Below are 19,200 nucleotides of genomic sequence, written 5' to 3'. Positions count from 1 at the left end.
TCCACAGTCACTCATGACCAATGTCTGCAGCTGGTCCAGCACATGCATAGACAAAATGGGAAAATATAAATGGATATTTAAAACCTAAAATATTACAGAGAGATTTACTAAAAAAGAAAAACAAAAAACAAAACACCTCTAGTGTCCATAAGTTTGTTTACTAAGTCTGTGAGTCTCTGTTTTCTAAGTTCATGTGTACCGTTTCTTTTTAGATTTGTTATGGTTGCTGAGGACGGGAAGGGATAGTCAGGGAGTCTGGGATGGACGTGTACACACTGCTGTATTTACCATGGAGAACCAGCAAGGACCTGCTGGACAGCTCAGGGAACTCTGCTCAATACTCTATAATAACCTTATGGTCACCAGGGGGAAGGATGGGGGAAGGGATAGTCAGGGAGTCTGGGATGGACATGGACACACTGCTGGATTTACCATGGAGAACCAGCAAGGACCTGCTGGACAGCACAGGGAACCCTGCTCAATACTCTGTAATAACCTTATGGTCACCAGGGGGAAGGATGGGGGAAGGGATAGTCAGGGAGTCTGGGATGGACATGGACACCCTGCTGTATTTAACATGGAGAACCAGCAAGGACCTGCTGGACAGCTCAGGGAACTCTGCTCAATACTCTGTAATAACCTGATGGTCACCAGGGGGAAGGATGGGGGGAAGGGATAGTCAGGGAGTCTGGGATGGACATGGACACACTGCTGGATTTACCATGGAGAACCAGCAAGGACCTGCTGGACAGCACAGGGAACTCTGCTCAATGTCATGTGGCAGCCGGGATGGGAGGGGCGTTTGGGGGAGAAGGGATGCGTGTACATGTATGGCTGAGTCCCTTCACCTGAAACTATCACAAGAGTGTTAATTGGCTATACCCCAATACAAAAGAAAAAAGTTCAAAAGAAAAGAAAAATCTAGCACCATTCATCATTTATTATCTTCTTGCACACACATACACAAAAACAGGAAAATATAAAATTGTCTTTAAAACCTCAAGATATTTCAGAGATATTTTTAAATTTAAAAAAAAAAACCCTAGTATCATTCATCATTTAACTGTCTTTTGAGCCTCAGTGACCTGCTGAATTTCTAAATGAAAAAAGGGAGAAGTTGAATTTTGAAAGACTTTCATGAGTAGCTAAAAAAATTAAGTAAATTGCATGCTCAGATGAGAATAGTACTTATTGCGAGGTTTTAGCAGGGTGTCCCAGACACGTCTGAATGTGCAGATAAATGTTCCAATTAACATAAATCATCTTAATTTGCAGCCTAATGTATCTAACCCAGACTTTATCTCCTTTCTGTCAGAATCTTCCAAACCACATCCAGTTTTGAAAAGATGCATATTTAATAAAACATGTGTTTCTGTCTTGGATTTGCTCCCAACTTTAGGCAATGCTCGAATTGTTTCATTTTTAGCATTGGGAAAACCCAGCGAGGAGAAGCGGAGAAAAATTTTCCTTAGCATTTCAAGAGTAACTGAAAATACAGATAATCAATTGTACACAGTTCTAACTCTGCCCAAAACATCCCAGAATTCTGATGATTCTCAAGAAATTCATTTTGTATTCACTTTGCTGATTCTGAACCAGATCTTTACAACAAAATTTGAAAGTACTAGAGTCGTTATCCAGCAAATGGCACAAAGAAAGAGTGCTGCAATGTATATTTATACCTTTAACATAAGCCTTAAAAGGTTTAAAGTCCGAAATCCTTAAGGTTCCTAAACTGTATCCCTCTAAATTTTTTAGGTGTGGACTAGAATGGGAAATTTGATAAAGTTTTTCTATGACAGTGTCTTTAAGATAATACAGAAAAAGAAACTAAAAATTCAAGGGACATGAATACTGGCAAAGATCTTCAAAGATAAGGAAACATTTAGAAGTAAATTACAGAAGGATGTGATCGTTGAGTGTACGAAAGTGATAGTTGCTCATTCGCGTCTGATTCTTTTCACCTCATGGACTGTAGCCTGCCAGGCTCTTCTGTCCAAGGAATTCTCCAGAGCAGAATACTGGAGTGGGTTTGCCATTCCATTCTCCAGGGGATCATCCAGACCCAGGGATCGAACCTAGGTCTCCCACAGTGCAGGCGGATTCTTTACCATCTGAGCCAGCAGGGAAACCATATATTTTAGTAAATCGTGTTGGCCTATATAGAAGCTGAACCATCAAAGAAGACCCACCTTGCCTCATTTGAAAGGCCACCTTCTCCAACCATAAACTGATTTAATGACCAGAGGTGGTTTCTCCAGCCTCTCAGACTCATCTACAAGTCCAACAGTGATGCCTTGGTTGTTAACACTTAGTAACGGGCAACATTTGATGTCGTCATTCTCTCAGTGAATACGTATAGGGCACCTGACAATCGCTCTTTTCTTCAACACATAGCCAATGAACACCCCCTTTGGAAGGCAAAGTAGAAAAACATTTCAACCCACACATGTAGCCAAAGAGTGAAAATGCCTTCGAGTTTGGGCGAGCTCAGAAAAGGAAGCAAGCAGGAGATGAAATATGAAAACAACGGGGGGGCGGGGGGTTCCCTGGTGCTTCAGCTGTTAACAATCTGCCAGCCGCCAATGAGGGGACATGTGTTCCATCCTTGGTCAGGGAAGATTCCACGTGTCACAGAGCAGCCAAGCCCATGTGCCACAAGTATTGAGCCTTTGGTCCACAACAAGAGAAGCCAACCCAATGGGAAGCCTGTGCTCTGCAACCAGAGAAAGCCTGTGAAGCAGCAAAGACCCAGCACAGCCAGAAATAGGCAGATCAATTAATATTTTTAAGAAAGAAAGCAACGGTGTGCAGTCCACTTTATGTGGGAGGAAGGCAGGGGGAGTGGCCATATGCTGATTTTGCTCAGTTGGACCACAAAACCTAAAGACAACTGGTATACCAGCAGTGATGTCCTCAGAGAACCCTACGGGACGGAGCTTGTAGGCAGGCAGGAAGCTCCTTCTGCAAAGCCAAATAGGTCACAGAAAGGAATCTGGGGTTCATCCTAAGTGTCATTCATACGCAGCCCTTCTTGGTGAGCTATTTTAGGTTGAGAAGGAGGAACACAAGGTCAGAGATAAGTAATACGAAAAACCCGCCTCTGGTGTTTACTACGTGCTTATATTTCAATGAACTTTCACTGATTCCTTGACCTATTTTGCAACCATCTCTACAAGCAGGGACTCTCATATAAGCCTCTTTGAGGAGGAGAGAACAGAAATGTGAAAAATCAGCCATTGCAATTCACACACCTGGGAAGTGTCAGAGGTGGCCTGGCTACGGTGGTAGAAACGGATGAGTTGTCAACAGTGCCCATCGGAGAGAGGGGAGGGTGTCAGGGGGACAGAACCGCAGCCTCGTGTGATGGACAAAGGATGCCTCCATGTGAAATAATGAATATATACATGTAACTGTCTGCCCCTGGTTTCAGGTACAAAGCTGCTAAGTGTGGGTGTTAGTCACTCAGTTGTGTCTGACGCTTTGTGACCCCATGGACTGTGCAACCCACCAGGCTCCTCTGTCCCCGGGATGCTCCAGGCAAGAACACTGGAGCGGGTTGCCATGCCCTCCTCCAGGGGATCTTGCTAACCCAGGCATCGAAGCCAAGTCTCTTTAGCCTCCTGCATTGGTAGTCGTGTCTGACTCTTTGCAACCCCATGGACCATAGCCTGCCAGGCTCCTCTGTCCATGGGATGCTCCAGGCAAGAATACTGGAGTGGGTTCCCATGCCCTCCTCCAGGGTTCTTTACCACTAGCACCACCCAGGAAGGTAAAGGAACCTTCGATTTATAGGGAAGCTGAAGCAAAGCTGAGGGTCATCGGCTTGCAACCTACTGCAAGGACCTACTGTCTGCAACTGGCAGAAGAATTGGGCGTCGGAGAGTAGCCTCCTGGGGTTGAGTCTTTCACCTGCGGGGTCTGTGCTAACTCCAGTTAGAGACACACCAAACTGAATCGTGGGACACCTGGCTGGTGTCACAGACGATGACTTGGTGGGGGTGGAAGTCCCACACATCTGAGGTCAGAAGTTGAGTGTGTGAGCAGAGCTTTTCCCAAACGATATGGGAGAGGGGAATACGAGGGTGGTCCAGGTCGAAGGAGTGGCCGGGAAGAATCCACAGCTACAGGAAACACATAAAGAACAAGAGCAGCGGATGTCTGAGTTTCTCAGCTCGGATGGATGGCGAAGCTCCGAGAAGGGATGACTGAAGTTGGGGGGTTGGGGGAAGGGGGGGTGGGTAGGGTGATGGAAGATATCTGTGCTCATGGGTGGTTTCTGAACTGGGTAATCATTCTACTCAACCTATTATTGGCAAAAATGGAGCAAGAATAGTTCAAAAAAAAAAAAAAATAGACTGGAAAGGATGCCACCTCTACGTGGAATCTGAAAAAAAAAAATTTTGTAGAGAGGATCTTATTGACAAAAGAGAAATAGACCCAGACGTAGAGAACAGATGTTATGGATACCATGGGGGACAGGTGAGTGGGACGAACTGGGAGATATGTCTTTGACACAGACACCACTGATACTGTGAAAGTTGCTGAGTCGTGTCCGACTCTTTGCGACCCCATGGACCATGCAGTCCATGGGATTCTCCAGGCTAGAATACTGGAGGGGGTATTCTTTCCCTCCTCCAGGGGATCTTGCCGACCCAGGGATCAAACCCGTATCTCTCTTGCGTCTCCTGCATTCACGGGCGGATTCTTTACCACGGGCGCCGCCTGGGAAGCGAACACAGCAGAGGCCACTATTTCTGGAGATAACGTTATTGATGTATGTGTGTGGGTGTGAGTCGCTCAGTCGTGTCCAACTCTTTGCGACCCCACGGACAGTAGCCTGCCAGGCTCCTCTGTCCATGGGATTCTCCAGGCTAGAATACCGGAGTGGGTTGCCACGCCCTTCTCCAGGGGATCTTCCCGGCCCAGGAATCGAACCCAGGTCTCCTGCAGAGCAGGCAGATTCTTTACCATCTCAGCCGCCAGGGAAGCCCTCCAACTCTTCCATCGGCCATCAGTAAGGTCTCTTCAACACCTGCTCTAAACTCTACACTTTTCTGATCCCCAGTGCTCCCATCCTTCACCATCTGTTCAAGACCCTCTCGGTGGGGAGGTGTCCATTCTTTAGGAAAGTGTCCTGTGAACTCAGTCTAAAGAAACATTCCCCCCTCCTGGCCGTTCTCCCCTAGGGCGATAAACACAGCGGTCACCCTGATTCAAGGAATGACATCTCCTGCATGTATATCAGCCTCTGAGTCCTCCCACAGACCACAAGTCTCCAAGATCAAGCCGGTGTCTCCCGCTTATCTAGCAACCCCCACAGAAAGTCCAGTGCCCGCCCAGGACTGTCCGGCGTGTTAAAACACGCAACTGCGCTTCTAGAGGTTCTGACATTCACGGCAACTGGGAGATTGTTTTCCACCTTCCCATCCATCCAGTTGGTCAAGGTCAAGACCAACTGTCCTCGGGGAGCAGAGAAGAGAGAAGGCGTGAAGGGCTAGACAGCATGTCACCTCGTGCACTCACACATAAGACAAAAGATTTGCTATTTGCGTAGCTGTTTACAATCCGTGAGCTGCAAGTGGGAAATACACGGGGGCAAACCGATGTGGCACCTTCTGCTTGCTTAGCGTCAGACGCGGCAGCAGGAAAGAGAGGTGAAGATGAGATATGACAAGCCCTGGGCTTCCCAGGGGGCTCAGATGGTAAAGAGTCTGCCTGCAGTGCAGGAGACCCAGGTTGGATCCCTGGATCACTAAGATCCCCTGGGTCACAAAGATCCCTGGATCACTAAGATCCCCTGCATGGCAACCCACTCCACAATTCTTGCCTGGAGAATCCCGTGGACAGAGGAGCCTGGCGGGCTACAGTCCGTGGGGTCGCAGAGAGTCGGCCACCACAGAGCAACTAACATCTCTCTTGTCCAGGGTTGATTTCAGGGCCATTTCGATTTTCTGACATGAAGGCCACCCTGAGCTTTAAGGATCCAGGCTCCGGATGGGCTGGCTGTCACTTGAGATGCCCGGCCCCCTGCGTTCGATTTCAGTGACACATTTCAAATCGCAAACCGCATACCCCACCCCCAGCCCCGCTCTTCCCCCAGTCTGTCTGTGATGTCTCACGCGGTCTCCAACACCCCGAGTGAAATCCCCCGCAGCGTGTGGTCTGGATAATCACGGTGTCCGACGAGCCCTATTCACATGGAGAGTCTTAATTACAATGATCACGGCTCTCGAATCAGGCAGAATTAAGAGCTGGAGAGGACCTGGGGATGGGTCCAACCCACTCATTTCACAGTCGAGGGGGCAGGAGGCTGCCTCCCTTGTGAGCACTGTGATTAAAAAAAGGAGGAGGGGGGCCGCCCATCCCCACCCCGGGACGTGTGATGCTGTTTTAGGATGGAGCGGCATCCTTGCAATCCTCAGGAGGGCTTCCTTGGCGACCACGCAGCGGATAAGAATCCGCCTGCCCGTCCGTGCAGGGGGAACACGGGTTCGATCCCGGGTCCAGGAAGATCCCACGTGGCGTCAGCGCAACTAAACCCATGCGCTCCCTGGAGCCCTGCTACCAGAGAAACCCACCGCAGTGAGGAGCCTAGTAGAGTGTAGACTCCACTCTCTCTGCAACTAGGGAAAGCCCAGGTGCGGCAATAAAGACCTGGCAACAGCGGAAAATAAAATAAAAATAAAACGAGGAAGGGGATGTATGTAGACATCTGGCTGATTCACACTGCTGCACAGAAGAAAGTAACAGGATGTTGTAACGCAAACTAGACTCCAATTAAAAATGTTCGGTGAGCAAAAATATATATTTTTAATTTAAAAAAATAATAAAACAATGGGAACTATTGATTCTGGAAGCCAGACATCCTAAAGTCAAGGTGCCCCAGGCGTTCTCCCCGCCTTTCAAGACTCCCTGGGAGGGTGCTCCCTGCTGTGATCTAGAATCAGGGGGCTGCTGGCCAGGCTGGGCGCTCCCTGACTTGGAGCTCTTGCCAGGCGCTCACATCACCATCTCCTCCTCGTGCGTCGTCTGCCTTGGCGGTGTCTGCACGTGGCGTGTCTGCCCCGCTTAAAGGGATGTTAGACCACAGCCCACTCGGATGACCTCACCTTTCATGACATCTGCAAAGCCCGCACTTTCAAACAAGGTCACCCTTTGAGGTCATCGGGGATGGGAACGCATCGAATCTTTTGGAGAAGGACAATTCGACTCACCGGGCCGGATTTATCTGTATAATGAGATGGTCGGGCTTCTGAATTTTTGGCTTCTACTGTCTAAGTGTTAATCCTGGAAAGAAATAGAAGAAAATTGATCCAGGGGTATGTGTGTGTGTGTGTAATCCTGGAAAGAAATAGAATGTGTGTGTGTGTGTGTGTGTGTGTGTGTGTGTGTAATCCTGGAAAGAAATAGAAGAAAATTGATATGGAGTGTGTGTGTGTGTGTGTGTGTGTGTGTGTGTGTGTGTGTGAGACAGACACACATATTTGGAACTTGAAATCCTGGAACCAGAACATTCTAACCACTGGCTGGATGGTTTGCATTCAACCAGGTATTCTTTTTGCATTTTTTTCTTTATGCAAAAAAAGCCACCTGCTACGCATTTGCATGAAGCCAGGAGGCGGGTTACCTGCAGAAGTCACATGCACACAGGACCCCACCAGACACGTGAGGAGAATGGTAACCAGATGGTCTCTGGGAACAATTTGCCTGCGAGCATCCAAAGCTCTTTCCCAGGAATGGCCCTGGCGGTTCAGTGGTTAAGGATCTGTCTGCCAATGCAGGGGACACCGGTTTGCTTCTTGGTCCGGGAAGATCTGACTTTGTCACAGGAGAACTAAGCCCGTTCACCATCTGACAGGCCACGGGACAACTAAGCCCCTGAACCACAAGTACTGAGTCCGTGAGCCCGCCTGGAGCCCGGGAATCACAATGACAGAAGCCACCACAGTAAGAAGTCCATGAACCACAACTAGAGAAAGCCAGTACAGCAAGGAAGACCCAGCACATCCAAAACTAACAATATCAACTAAATGACGTAATAATCCAAAAATAAATAATATAAAAACAAACAAACAAATAAAAACTGATGATAAAGGAATTGCTGGAGATGACAAACACCTCTCAAAGCATAGCAAAACAAAATAATCTCAAAATAAAAAAAAAAAAAGCTCTTTGCCATCACCACGTAATAATACACTGACTTTTCCTCGCCTCTATTTTCCCGGAGACCAGATTCTTCACCTCTTTCCTTGTGGTTCAGACACTCATTTTAAATCTGCTCTAGTCATTAATTTACACATTGTTGCCATAGCATCAACACTTCAAACATGTAAGGGAGAGTCTTAAAAAGACAGACAAGGAAAAGTAAAACATTCCTGTTTACGGACTACAAACTGAATACGATGAAATACTTATCCATTGTAGAAAACATACAGATGAAAGAAATGTTTGCAGAAGAAAAAACAGCAAACGTCAGGATCCAATTTTACAGAGACAAAATGTTAAGCATTACTTAGGGTGTCTCATCTAGGTTGTTAGGGACCATTATGCAGTTGGTATCAGCAGTTTAAATGAAGCATGGCAATGTACTGCTATTTTATTACCACCTGAATGAAAATCACTGTTTCTGCATAATCCTTTTATCATAAAAAAAAAGGGAAAAGGTGCCCATGTTTTATAGAAATTAAAAATGATAATACAAAGTAAGTTATTATGCGGTCACTTATCACAGATCTTACCCTGCCTTGTTTGGGGTCAGCGATATATTAAATCTGAACCTCTGAGGTTAACAATAGCAAGTCTCAAAAACACATTTTCCCCACACAATTCCATCTTGTGATCACTCACAGAATATTAACACTTCTTATTTTGCTGAAGAATCTAATTTTAATCCATCAATGCAACACCGTACAGAACACAACAACATTTTCAAGGAGTCAGAAACTCTGCAAAGAACGTCTCCATGGTTTCCACTGATGCCAATAACTTCTCGACGACGGGCAGCTCTCACCCATTTGTGCTCATCTATAGAAGTGCAAATCGTATTCCCGGCATCGAATGTTCAAACACTGTCTCAACCCTCATCTACCGAGCTTTCCAAGTGCCACGCGATTTCATCCAGTTTTAGATAAGCTAGCTACATTTTGCTTGGCACTTCGTTCTGAAACATAGTCACAGACATTTTCCTGCTTGTGTTTTCGCTTTTTATTTGCTCTGAAGCACTCCCTTATACAAATCAACTCCATCTTCCTTTGCGGTCAAGAACATAATAATGACGAGCTCCAACATCATCCTCCTTTGCATTACAACCAACATAATTCAAAACAAAAGCCTAGTTAGTATGAAACAGAGCTTCCAAAATAATACAGTTACTACCTCTCATGGCAAATAGTTTCCCCAGTTTTTCTGATCATGCGTGGAGCACCTACTGGGCTAACAGACTCCCAAGTGCATGAAGTCAGTAGCGTCTGTTTGCAACCCCATGGACTGTAGCCCACAAGGCTCCTCCATCCACAGGATTCTCCAGGCCAGAATACTGGAGTGGGTTGCCATTTCCTCCTCCAGGGGATCTTCCCGACCCAGGGATTGAACCCAGGTCTCCTGCATTGGCAGGTGGATTCTTTACCACTCGGCCAAGACAATCAAATTCCCTTTCACTTGTCAATCTCAATGATAATAACGTCATCCTTTCTCTTTTACTCTACGAGTGAGAAATCCAACAGGTATTATTTTTCTCAAATGTGGAGCCACTGACTGAAAGGGTCTATGCCATTGTGCTGAAGGATGAGATAAACTTAGAACCAGAGAGTACAGCGAGGATTGTCAGGGGCTGGGGGCTGGAGGAAATGGGAAGCCAAAGGGTGCTCACCACAAATAGGAAACAGTAATTCTGTGGCATAACGGGGCTGTTGGCTAATACCATGGTGGCAATTGTTCTATAATATATACGGGTATCAAATCGTCAGACTGGACACCTTCCACTTTGCGACCCCATGGACTGGAGCCTACCAGGATCCTCCGTCCGTGGGATTTTTCCAGGCAAGAGTCCTGGAGTGGGTTGCCATTTCCTTCTCCAGGGGATCTTCCTGACCCAGGGATCGAACCCGGGTCTCCCGCATTGTAGGCAGATGCTGTACCGTCTGAATCACCAGGGAATTTACCTTCCACTTAAAATGTATCAACCATGTCTGAGAAAATTGGTGGTAGGTAGAAAGGATGAGACCGACCAACAGCAATGAGAAACTCCCTCGGTTAGCCACCTGACCCTCAACTGTCTTAACCAGGTGCCCCGTAAGACTGATGAAAGCGAAAGTCGTGTCCGACTCTTTGCGACCCCGTGGACTATACGGTCCAGGGACTTCTCCAGGCCAGAATACTGGAGTGGGTAGCCTTTCCCTTCTCCAGGGGATCTTCCCGACCCAGGGATCGAACCCGGGTCTCCCGCGTTGCAGGTGGATTCTTTCCCAGCTGGGCCAGCAGGGAAGCCGTATAATTGGGTAGCTTAGGTTGCCAGTGTTTCGTCTTTGTTTTTGTATATATGATACACAGCATGGACTATTAACCAAACTGGTAAGATGTGGCCTTCTCGGTCGGTACAGTGGGTAAGCATCCACCTGTCAACGCAGGGGACGTGGGTTTCATCGCTGGTCCGGGAACTAAGACCCCCCACAGGCAACTAAGCCCGTGCCCCACCACTACTGACCCCGCACGCAGTAGGTTTAGGAACTGGGAGCCCCAACTACAGAAGCGCGCTTGCCCTAGAGCCTGTTCCCTGCAACTAGAGAGTAAACTCCATACTCCCCACCCCCCTACCCCGGAAAATCCATTGCTGCAACGAGAAAAAGCCCAAGGGTAGCAATGAAGACTCCAATACAGCCCAAACTCAATCACATTTCTTCTTTAAAAGAAAGAAAGAGGGATAAAATTGGGTTAAACATGAGCTACCAGGGGTTCCCTGGTGGCTCAGCTGAGATGCATGAGACCCCGGTTCGATTCCTGGGTCGGGAAGAAGGGATAGGCTACCCACTCCAGTATTCTTGGGCTTCCCTGGTGGCTGAGCTGGTGAAGATGTGTGTGTGTGGATGCCTTTGTCATGACGGGGCAAAGTTTACCATCCAAGTCTCCCCATCTCTGCTTCTCCTATGGGTACCAGAGAAAACGGGTACCAGTGATCCCAGCAGGGACCCAGTCACTCACAAAGCTTTCCTTCTAAGGAGAACAATGGCTTGGGTAACGCAGATTTCCTCCCTAAGGAGGTGGTAAGCGAAGACTTAGTATTACAGGAAATACTCCGGTTCTTTTAAAAATAACTTGAGGACTACTTTTTGCTGAGTCTATAACCTACTTTCACACAGGATACAAAGAGCGGTTCCTTCAACAAGCATTTGCAAGAAAAAGAAAAAAATGCAGAGGGTCGGAGACACACGAAAGTCAAAAGACACTTCGACTTACTGCAATGCACAGACCTTGAGTGAGTTAGCAAGCTAGTAAAAAAAGGGGAAAAAAATCAAAATCCTCTGACTGTTATGACTTCCTTGTTGGTGATATTGAGAAACTGTTGATAATTTTTAGAGGCAGTAAGGATACAACTGTTACATATGGGGAAAAAATGAGATCTTTTTCATCTTAAAGCAACGGACTAACATGTCATGAGATGAATCGCACGTCCCCGTAATGAGATTTGGTGGGAGGGTGGGGGGTCGTGGTGTTATATAGAACACTTAGGCATTCAAAATTGTTAAGGTTGAGTGATGGGGTACTTGGGATTCATTATTCCATTTTCTTTCTTTTTTTTTTTTTTCTTGCAAGTGGAAACCTTCAACAGTAAAATAATCCCTATGATTTCAAGCATATAAGTTTATAAAACACACACACAAAAGTATACATCAATCTACAAAACAAAATAAGTAATGCCCCTCTGGTAAAGCATGTGGGATTTATATGGATGGATTTGAAAATAAGTTATAGGTGCAAGGCTACATAAAACCTCTACCAGTCAAAAAATAAAGACATTGCATATAAATCAATGAAGTTAGAACACTCTTTCATACCACATATAAAACTAAACTCATGGGCTGAAAGACTTTATTATAACACATGGCGCCGTCAAACTCCCAGGAGAAAACCCAGGCACAACATTCTCTGACATAAATTGCAGCGATGTTTTCTTAGGTCACTCTCCAAAGGCAAACAGATAAGAGCAAAAATAAACAAACCGGACCTAATCAAACTTCAAAGCTTTTTGCACGACAAAGGAAGTCACAAACGAAATGAAAAGACAACCTACGGAATGAAAGAAAATACGTCCAAGAGCCATGACTGACAAGGGCTTAATTTCCAAAATAAACAAACAGCTCATACAACCCAAGGACAGAAACACATCCCATCCGAACACGGGCAGAAGCTCTAAAGAGACATTTCTCCCAAGAAGACATACAGGTGGTCAACAGACGCTGAAAGATGCTCAACATCCCTAATTATAAAAGAGATGCAAGTCAAAACTGCAAGGACAGATCGCCTCACACCGGTCAGAACGGCCATCAAAAAAAAAAAAAAAAAAAAATCAACAAACAATTAATGCCGAAGAAAGCGTGGAGAAAAGGTTCCTTCCTTCACTGTTGGTGGGAATGTAAGTTGGTGCAGCCACCAAGAAGAACAATAAGGGTTCCTTAAAAAAACTAAAATTAGAGCTACCATATGACCCGTGAAGCCTACTTCCCGGGCATACATCTGCACAAGGCAAAAAGTCTTTGAAACAATACAGACACTGCAATGTTCATAGCAGCACAATTCACAGTAGCAAAGACATGGACCCCCCTAAATGCCCATCAACAGACGAATGTATAAAGAAGATGCGCTCCATACATACAATGGAATACAATTCAGCTCTAACAAAGGTTGAAATAATGTCCTTTGCAGCAACGCGCGGAGAAACCCAGAGGTGATCACACCGAGTGAATTTAGTCAAAGGCAAACACACTCTATCACTTACAAGTTGAGTCTAAAAATAATAGTACAAATGCACTTATATACAAAACAGATACCGACTCACAGACACAGGAAACATACTTAACGGTTACCAAAAGGGAAAGGTACGGAGGGATACGGGAGGGACATTGGGAGGGATATTGCACCCGTAACTTTTTTTCAAAGTCATACTTATAAACCCCATACGTTTTACCAGAGGGGCATTACTTACTTTGTTTTGTATATTGATGTATACTGTTTTGATTTGTAAACTTGTTTATCTTTGGTGTGTCTGTGTTTTTAAACTTATGTGCTTGAAGTCTTAGGGATCATTTTACTGTTGAAGGTTTCAAGTCCTTGGGTTAGCAGAGACAAACTACTATATATAAAGTAAACAAGGACTTGCTATAGTACGTTCAATATCTTATAATAACCTATGGTCAATATCTTATAATGCCCTGTAATAGAAAAGAAAATGAGTGCTTGGGATGTAACCTCTTGAGAGAATTAATCACAGAAAATAACACTTATGGACATTTTGTGGGACATTTGCAATAATCTTTTTTTTTTTTTGCAATAATCTTAAACAGGCTTTTGCAACAATACTTTGGGAAATGTAGAGTTCAGAATGGCACAGATTTAAATATATAAAGAAAACAAATGTGTTAGCCGCTCAGTCATCTCTGACTCTTTCCGATACCGTAGACTATAGCCCTCCAGGATCCTCTGTCCACGGGATTCTCCAGGCAGCAATATTGGAGTGGGTTGCCATGCCCTCCTCCAGGGGATCTTCCCCACCCAGGGGTTGAACCCAGGTCTCCTGCAGGGCAGATTCTTTAACACCTTAGCCACCAGGGAAGCTCCAATAAATGCACAATATGTATATAAATAAAGATATAGCTAGAGATATGAGTATGGACATAATTCAGACATAAACCCAGGTGGGAGCAACATGACATAGTGTGGTCATTGATATGATGTGGGTATGATATAGGTTGATATAGATAATAAGACAGATATATAGATGCTAATGAAACATGCATGCAGACATGCATACAAAGACATTTACATACACATGTACAGATAAAAGGGGCTTCCCAGGTGGTGCTAGTGGTAAAGAACCCGCCTGCCAATGCAGGAGACGTAAAAAACACAGCTTTGATCCCTGGGTTGGGAAGATCCCTAGAGAAGGAAATGGCAACCCATTCCAGTTTCCAGCCTGGAGAATCCCTTGGACAGAGGAGCCTGGTGGGCTACGGTCCATGGGGTCGCAGAGTCAGACATGAATGAAGCAATTTAGCACGCAAGCATACAGATAAAGATGTTCACACAGATAAACAACTAAATTATTAAAATATTCAGGCAATTAAAATAGTAAAATATATGGAAAATTCAGAGAGAAATTATACAAGTTGTTTAGTGTTTAACCAGTGGCTTATAGACTGATTGATGCTAACATTTGTTTCAGAACTTTTATATTCCTATAAGACGCCTCTCATCCCTTCTTTGCGAAGAAAATCACAGTCCTTAAAATCTCCTTGAAAAGGTTTTGGCGTGCTTCTATGATGTATTCATAAAGTGGACTCATAGAATTCCAAACAGAAGGCTTCTCAAGATATGCTGAAATGATAATCACCTGTGTGCATGTGGTAATTTCATACCAAGTCCCACAGCCATAATGTCAAGAGGACAAGCTCAGGTTTTACAGTATTGATCAAGGTGAAAAGGTGATCCCGTGCCTATGAGCATTTCAAAATCTACCCTGCCTGCGGTACTGGTGGAAAAAAGGTCTGGAGTCTGATCCCTCAAATTTGAGCCTCTTGATAAAAAAAATCTAATCCCTTGAATTTATTCATCACCTCCACTTTATCATCATAAGGGGTTTGATGTAGGTCATAACCTGAATGGCCTAGTGGTTTTCCCTACTTTACTCAATTTAAGCCTGAATTTTGCAATAAGGAGCTCAAGATCTGAGCCACAGTCAGCTTCAGGTTTTATTTTTGTGACTGTATAGGAGATCCAACCAGTCCAAACTAGAGGAAATCAGTCCTGAATATTCATTGGAAGGACCGATGCTGAAGCTGAAACTCCAACACTTTGGCCACCTGATGCAAAGCACCAACTCACTGGCAAAGACTGATGCTGGGAAAGACTGAAGGCGGGAGGAGAAGGGGACGACTGAGGATGAGATGGTTGGATGGCATCACCAACTCCATGGACGTGAGTCGGAGCAAAGTCCGGGAGTTGGTGATGGACAGGGAGGCCTGGCGTGCTGCAGTCCACGGGACCGCAAAGACTCAGACATGATTAGTGACCGAACAACAGCAAGCAGAAATAGAAAAATATTCGGATGAACCATGAGAAGGAGTGAGCCCCGGGCCACTCTGAAATTTGCTGCCCAGGAGGGTTGCAGATTACTGCAATGAGGGGCCGTGAACAGCACTGTGAACTTTGCCAGTCCACTGAGGTGGAAGTTGGCATTTTTGCAAGCTGAGTTCCCCGGGGTCAGTGTGCTGGGCTGAGCTGACCCGCAAGATCGAGAATCCCAAGGAAACAGCTGATACTGGTCCAGATCTCCCAAGAACAGAATCCTCCTCCCAGGTCCAAACGCCGGATGGGAGTCTGCCTCCAGGGTTCTACAACCGAGGATGGCTTCCCTGGTGGCCCAGCAGTCAAGCAGCAGGAGACCCGTGTTCCATCCCACTCCAGGGTTCTTGCCTGGAGGATTTCATGGACAGAGCAGCCTGGTGGGCTTCAGTCCACGGGGTCGCCAAGAGTCGGACACGCCTGGGCCACTGACACTTTCAGCGTCGAACACTACATATCCACTCCTCCTTACAGATATGAAGAAATGACTGATGATCAATGAACAAATGACGGAGGAAGCACAGAGTTCCGTTATAGAGAAATTGTAAATAATCCAAGTCAATACTCTACCATCCAAGATGACCAGCCGGACAGCCCACCTCCTTGCCTCTGTGGAGTTTTAAGTGCCTAGATTCCGAAGCACGGTCTAGGAAAATGTGAGCCGGGGTGTGACTTGAACGTGGGGAAAACCCACTTCCTGCCTCCGCCAGGTTTTTGAAGGTCAAGCTCAGCCGGTGGGTAGGCGATTGCCCTCGACAGAGTTGAGAAACGAAACTGACCTTTCTGTGTTTCCTCGCCCAGACACGAATCCCACATCACTCAAACTCCAACTGGGGGGGAGGGGGACTCTGTACCTAATATCACGAGGCTATTAATAAAATCACAGAAGATAAGGTCACAGACGAGAGGAGATGAAGGAGACGGGACAGACTAATGAACCCAGCCTGGTGGGCTGCAGAGGGGGCCCTGGGACAGAAAAGCAGGATTAGGTGAAACCTGGAAGAATCCACACAGAGTCTGGTCTTTAGCTAACAGCACTGTACCACTGTTGCCTCCTTATTTTGCAGATGTCCCAGGGTAAAATGAGACATTAGTTAGATGTGGGGTAAACAAGCGGTCTCTGCACTATCTTTACAGGTTTTTTTTTGGGGGGGGGGTAAATCTAATTATTTTTTATTTTTTGGTTGTGCTGCGTCTTCACTGGTGCCTGCAGGCTTTCTCTAGTTGCGGCAAGGGGCGGTCACTACTCTTAGCTATGGCTTCTCACCGGTGGCTTCTCTTGTTGCAGGTGCCCGGGTTCTAGGACACGTGCGTCTCGGGAGTTGTGACTCGCGCGCTGGAAAACACAGACTCAGTAGCTCTGTTGCACAAGCTTAGTCTGCCCTGCGGCGTCTGGGACCTTCCCAGAAACAGTGCAAGCCGCTCAGTCACGTCCGACTCTTTGCTACCCCGTGGACTACACAGTCCACGGAATTCTCCAGGCCAGAATACTGGAGTGGGTAGCCCTTTCTCTTCTCCAGGGGATCTTCCCAAACCCAGGGATCGAACCCAGGTCTCCCGCATTGCAGGCGGATTCTTTCCCAGCTGAGCCACCAGAGAAGCCGGGGGATCTTCCCGGGCCAAGGATCAGACTCACGTCTCCTGCATTGGATGGTGGATTCTTTACCACTGGGCCACCAGGGAAATCCCTAGTTTATTTTTTAAAGATGAAAACAGTGCGTGCATACCTTGGAATAATGCAGGTATGGTTCCACTCCGTTTACGTGAAATTGGTGACGAAAATGCCTTGGGTTCCCACTGCGTGTACAAGTGATGCTTCTATAGACTGCAGTCTAGTAAGTAAGCAATAGCATTATGTGTTCATAAAGAATGTCCAGGGACATTCCTGCTGGTCCAGTGGCTAAGACGCCCGTGCCCAGGTTCAATCCTCATGTGATGGTACCACATGCTGCAACTTGCATGTCACAACTAAGACCTCGCATGACCACAGAAATAAACAAATATTTTAAAAAAAGAGAGAGAGAGACACAAAGTTTCCATCTGGGATAAAACTACCCTGCAAGGCTTATAGGAAGAGGAGAGACAGCATTCCTAAAATAGTTTCATCTCCTCCTAGCAATGAAACATGGCAAGGCGTAATAAACAAGTGCAATTAATTAACGTTCCACAAAAAAAAAAAAATAAGAGAAAGGCATTGGATTCTTACAGAGAATAATTAAGAATCAAGAGAAAAGGGAGATTAGAGGCAGGTAAGCTGCTTTCATAGCAATTCAGGAAAAAAAAAAAAAATGGAGTTCCAGGTAACAGGTTTTACTTTCAATTCTGGAGAATTTTTTTTTTTTCCCCTGCGTTCTCCCCTAGTTCTTTTTGTTAAAAAGATTTGCCTTTTTCAATCGCTGTGATGCAAAATAAGGTCAGTTTTGAAAACGAAATCATGTCCTTCGTTTTAGTAACGTGTTTTCCTTCTTTTCAAATAATTTGTACTTCCTTTATTTTTTTTTAACTGATGTGTTTTTAGTTTCTCTTATCTTTTTGGCCACACCAATCGGCTTGTGGGGGCATATGGGATCTTAGTTCCGCAACCAGGAATTGAACCCCAACTCCCTGTATTGCAAGAGCAGAGTCTTAAGCACTAGACCACCACAGAAGTCCCTTAGTGACCTGTTTGATGAAGTGTCTGATTTCTTAAGATTCTCACAAAATGGGCAAAAATAGAGACACCAAACGCTGAAATTTTCAGGGCTTCCCTGGTAGCTCAGATGGTAAAGAATCTGCCTGCAATGCAGGAGACGTGGGTTCCATCCCTGGGTCAGGAAGATCCCCTGGAGAAGGGAATGGTAACCCATTCCATTATTCTTGCCTGGAGAATCCCAAGGACAAAGAGGAGACTGGCGGGCGACCATCCATGGGGTCACAGAGTTGGAGACGATTGAGGCACGAGAGCTTTCCCTTTCAATCTTCATTTCAAGAAGAGTGTTTGAAAGGGCTGACCACCGGTGTGGTCAGAGATGAATGAATCACTGGCTCTCTCTGTCTATGACTTAAGTTCCCTTCTGTGTAAACGAGCGAAGACAAATGGTTACTCAGTCTCCTAGAAGTTCTCATAACCCGTGATTCTCAAGTATTATCTTATTTTCTCACAAATATCCCAAATGACGGTACAGTTGACATGGGTGATTCAATCATGATCTAAGCTCATTTCCATATTCCTGGAATTAAAGATCGACTCGAATGCACACTCTCGTAGAATTATTACACCTGTCATCTCCCCACGCCCAAAACTGAAACAGCCAAGAAAGGATAATGCATACGTGAACAGCTTTTTAAAAAAAATTTTGGTATTTATTTACTTGGCTGCATTAGATCTTACTTGTGGCAGTTCAGTTCAGTCACTCAGTCGTGTCTGACTCTTTGCGACCCCATGGACTGCAGCACGCCAGGCCTCCCTGTCCATCACCATCTCCCAGAGCTTGCTCAAACTCATGTCCACCGAGTCGGTGATGCCATCCAACCATCTCATTCCAGTTGTGGTACTCAGGCTCAACTCCTTCGTGGCATGTAGGATCTTAGTTCCCTGACCAGGGATCGAACCTGCGTCCCCTGCCTCGGAAGGCGGATTCTTAACCGCTGGACCACCAGGGAAGTCCCTTGAACAGTGTTCTTAAATTTGAAGAGAGGATTTGTTTTTCCTACTGAGTAGGTCTGGAAGGAAATCAGACCGGAGGAGGAGGACAGAGGCCTGCGTTTCATTCTGATCTCTGATGATTCATTCTGATCTCTGATGACAGTCAGAGGTCCAGCCGGACCCAGAGGGCACCCCTGATCCCTCACCCTGGCAAAGATACCTTTAGGACCACCTGGGAA

At 45.9% G+C, this 19,200-nt stretch overlaps 1 protein-coding gene across 1 annotated transcript in view; it reads right to left on the bottom strand.

Moving 5' to 3' along the window:
• NLGN4X (neuroligin 4 X-linked) overlaps nt 1–19,200 on the bottom strand; it is a 363,690-nt gene that overhangs the window by 326,437 nt on the left and 18,053 nt on the right. The window lies entirely within an intron of this gene.

This window comes from Dama dama, chromosome X (genome assembly GCF_033118175.1).
Source record: "Dama dama isolate Ldn47 chromosome X, ASM3311817v1, whole genome shotgun sequence".
In the NCBI taxonomy this organism is placed as follows: Eukaryota; Metazoa; Chordata; class Mammalia; order Artiodactyla; family Cervidae; genus Dama; species Dama dama.
Note: the sequence above shows the minus strand (reverse complement) of the source record. Positions and strands in the feature narration are given on the sequence as shown.